General features: G+C 44.0%; 1 protein-coding gene across 1 annotated transcript in view; it reads right to left on the reverse strand.

The window, feature by feature from the left end:
• The window catches only part of KCNQ5 (potassium voltage-gated channel subfamily Q member 5), an 849165-nt gene that overhangs the window by 227293 nt on the left and 617434 nt on the right, over positions 1–4438 (reverse strand). The window lies entirely within an intron of this gene.

The following is a 4438-nucleotide window of genomic DNA, read 5'->3' on the forward strand; positions in this document are numbered from 1 at the left end:
CCCCTCTCACTGGGGCTTGTGACACTGTGCCCGCTCTTACCAGGCCTCTTTCACACTGTCCTGTTCTGGGCCACATACACCATGCCCTGCTCCTTTTGAGTGACCACAGAGGCCAGTCTCATCTCTTCACTCCTTGAGTCTTTGGGTCTCTCCCATGACCCTTATCTGAGGAGTAACCAGTCAATTCACCAAACTCTGGGCTGACTCTACCCCTAGCCCCTCACCCAGCCACTTCACCCCTTTCATGGGCCAACACTCTACTCCTATGCTGGGGCCCCTGGAGGCTGAGGTGCATCTCACTAGGCATGCCTGGCCTCAACTCCACTTTCTCACTAGTGCCTGGTGTCTTACACCCCCTTGGGCTCAGATGCTTCTCTCTAAGCATATTTGGCCCCCACTCCCAGGTCTTATGCCCCTATGGACTCAAGTGCCTCTCAGAAGCTGTGCCTGGCCCCACTGCTCCCACAATGACCCACTGAATGGTGGGGGTTGGGGTTAAAGTGCCCCTACCCACCTTTCACTGGGAAGGTAACTGGCCTGGCATTTCTTGGGGACTCCCTCACCACAAGGAGTCCCACCAGGGCACCCTTTCCTGGCAGGGTACAGTTTCCAGTCATACACAGGACCAGGACCAGGAGCCTCCTGCCATCCCTATAACTCCTGCTCTTACCCCCAAGATGTTCCAAGCCACAGCTCAGCTACATGTTGCCTCCTCAGCTGCTAGCAGCAAACTGCTGCTCCAGCCCTGAGAGCAAGGATTTAAAATGGCTGCTTCATCAAGGCTGGCCTGCACCTGCTGGCTGCCTGCTCCCAGCCCTTAAAGTGACAGACACCCAAAAGGTGCTCTGTCACAGGTAGGTAGCAAGGCCCAGAGTTAACCCTTGCCTGAAGTGGCATAACTTTGAGATGCTCAGAGGGCACTTAGCATGAATTAACAAGCTTTAACATATGGACACTCATATTTTAAGTGCCATTAGTATGCTGTGTTATGTGTAACTTCACCCTTACTTTGCATTTTCTAAGTTGCTGTTGTTTAAATGTGACTTTTAGGGCTTGCCTCCATGCTGGGTCCAGGAACACTGCTGTAAAGTACCTCTCCATCAACTCTTATTCTATATGTGCCAACTCTCAAAAACAAAGCAATGCGATTTCCTTCAAGGGTCATGGGTGCTACAGTGCTGGTCTTCAGCTTGCTGTCTCAGGTGTGCTTACTGGCACAAGCTCACAGCTGTACTGATGTGTCTACAAGGTCTCATTTTTAAGGACTTGACACACACAGAATGAGAGGGAATGAGCGAGTAATGCTTTGGTTTGGTGCTCCCAGGCTTAGTATTGGGGGGATGCATGTAATCCCTTTGAGCCCAGTACGCAGTCCTTATCTCAAGCTGCTATCAATTTTAATAGGAGATTTTGCATGTGTGAAAATGACAGAATTAGGCTGTTATCGATACATTACTGAAAGGGTTTTTCTCATTATTGCTGACTTGCTTATCCATAATTCACCTGATTAAGATTTTAATTATGAGACAGAAAAATATTAAATGACCTAAGGTTGCTGGGTTATACTCTGTAGAAAACACATGACATCTAGACCTTTTATTTTACATAGAAACAGGCAAAGCTTGATTCTGCAATACGTTTCTACTAACTAGAGCTGGTTGGGATTTTTCTGAAACATGTATTTTTTCAGAAAATGTTACTTTGTCACAACAGAAACTTACCACAAGATTATTCATACACGTTTTAATTGGAAATGGTGCTTAGGTCTAGGATGGAATATCTTGTTAAAAATCAGAAAGAAAGTGAAAAGTAGTGTCTTGCCCATGGCTGCAGATACAGGTCCTTGTTCTGCCTGATTCAGACTAGGAACTTGAATCTTACCCTCTACTACCTCAGTGAGGGTGTGTCTAAATGAGATGCAATGGCACAGTAGCAAGAAGCTATTGCACTGTAGCTTGTTGCTACAGTCCTGTAGCTTTGTCAGGTACCAACCATGATGTTGACACTACTGTGCAGTAGTGTTTAAAAATAATCATGCAGCAATGGGACTATCCAGTAAAGTCAGTTACTGTGCAATCATTTAGTACTTGATTAAGCAAGTCCACTGCACATGTAGATATGCCATGAATGTTTGAGTCGCTGGTTTCTTGGTTGTTCTGGTGTAACACAGTCTCTGTCTCTTTTCTTCTTTTTTCATTTAAAGCTTTGAAAGAGATCCTCCCAATGTGGAACAGGAAATTCCCCAGGAAACCATTTCCTACCCAGCTCTACTTAGTAATAAGTACAAAAATCTGGATTTCAAATCCATAATTCATTGGGTGGAAAAGGAAGTCAGTTATAGTAGTGTTAAACTTCTTTTAGTAACATCATCTAATTTAAAAATAAATTGTAAAAGTACCAATGGTATGTATTATTATGATGCCCACATTACAACAACATCTCATGTTTTTTATGATTATGCGTGTGGTATAAATCAATACAGACGTGTGTATCAGAATGGTAAACTCCCTATTGTTAGTTTATCTGGCTTCCTTTTAGGCTAGGTACAAACGTTCAAAAAGCCCGGGGTGGAACTGATTTAACCTACAGAGGTTTTTGTAAGCAACATAGATTAGATTGGGAGTGAACAGAACACATGTTCGGTCTTTGATTGGGGGGAGGGGGCATGCAGGCTGTCTCCACATCTAGGCCAGAAGGTTGGGAGTGCTCCTGTATGACTCCCACTGTGTCCCATGGGCTCAAGAGCTGCTGGAGAATGTTGAGCAGAGCTGAGCAGCCAGGCCACCCCGGATTGCCTGCCTAGAAGGGGAAAGCATGCCCCCAGCCCTGCTACTGTGGACCTCCCTCCACACCTAGCCCTAAGCTTCCAGAAGAGCCCCAGAGTGGGTCACAATGGCATACCTGGCTGCCTGGTGGTGGCAGTGGGAGTGGAGGATGCTCTTTAGAAGGAAGGACCAGGCCCCTCAGAGTTCCAGTGAATAGCTGGCAGCAACACGAAGCGCCCAGAAGCCCTGTACCATGCAGTGGGGAAAGGGGTGCTTCGCAGAAGGAAGGATTGGGCCCCTCAGTGCTCTGGTGAATGGCCGGGGGAAACAGCAAGTGCCTGGCACAATTATAGGAATCATGATTGAAGGAATCATGCTGAGTGCCTGCTGCCACTGCCTGCCATTCACTGGAGCTGTGATGGGCCCAATCCTTTCTTCTGCAGGGTGCCCCCTCCCTGCCTAGGGACATGGTATAAAGATACAAAAATACTGAACTGATACTCCCTCCTCCCCCCCACCACCCAGCCTGCTTATATATTTAGTATATATTTTTAATTTAGTATATATTTTTGCATTCAAAATTCCCATTAACTTCAGTGAAAGCTATGCATTATGTAAGGGCAACCAAACCAAATCACTTGTGCTTAACAGATTTGACCCCACCAACAGAAGCAATATAGCAGGCAGCGTGTTCATGTTCTGCAACTGCTGCACCAATGGAAAGAACTAGAATTATTAAAATGGGAAAAATGGAAAATATAGGGGCAAACAGATCACATACTACATTAACAAAAGGTTTTCTAGAACTCTAATGCACCAGGCTTCTAATTAATTAAATCAAGCAGCCTCTGCAAAATCCAGCTATGTTAAGAACTTTTTATTGTTTTTTGCCTATCCAATTAGGATTCAAATTATGGTTTGCTGTTGAAATTGTCTAAATTAGCATGCTTCTGTGCAGTTTTCAATGATAAGTCTTTTTCCTTAGTACAACACTAAAATATTTAAAAACTGTTGTTATCATAATTTTCCTCTTAATTAACATGGTTGTTCATTAAAACCCTGAATAGCTTTTGGGTAATTTGCTACATGGCTCTTATGGCAGTCAGGTTTCTTTGTTCTAGACCATTACATTACAAATCAGGTAGCACTTTAGTTTTAAAAAATGCTGATTTCATAAATCTGGAGTTATTTCTCCTAATGGTGGGAGAGTCCTGATTAGATAGCTAGGTATGAATACAACTTTGCTGTTTTATGCCAAAAAGCAGCTTTTCTGTTATTTTACTGACATTTCTTGGACTTAGAATGAAGTTGCATAGCAGTATAGTAGGGAGCAGTGGTCTCCGAAGTGGGGTGCGCGCACCCCAGGGGGTGCACAGGACAATCCATTGGGGTGCAGGAAGAAAATATTAGAACTTCTATTTATATAGATAGGGGTCCATGATCAAAAAAGTCTGGAGACCACTGCTCTAAACTAAGCTGTTGCAAGGGGTGCAGGACACTACCTGACTAAAGCTCACCACAGGACTCAAGCCTATATATAAAAGAACAGTATTTGCCTAAGTTAGGAAATGGACTACAATGTATTAAAATAGTCCTTTGAAATAAGGTTGAAGAAAAATTACAAGGCAAAGTACAGATAGTCAAAAAGCCCAATGCTGAATTGATTTAGTCTT

Source organism: Gavialis gangeticus, unplaced genomic scaffold (assembly GCF_001723915.1).
Source record: "Gavialis gangeticus isolate Ggan-Ray unplaced genomic scaffold, GavGan_comp1, whole genome shotgun sequence".
NCBI lineage: Eukaryota > Metazoa > Chordata > Crocodylia > Gavialidae > Gavialis > Gavialis gangeticus.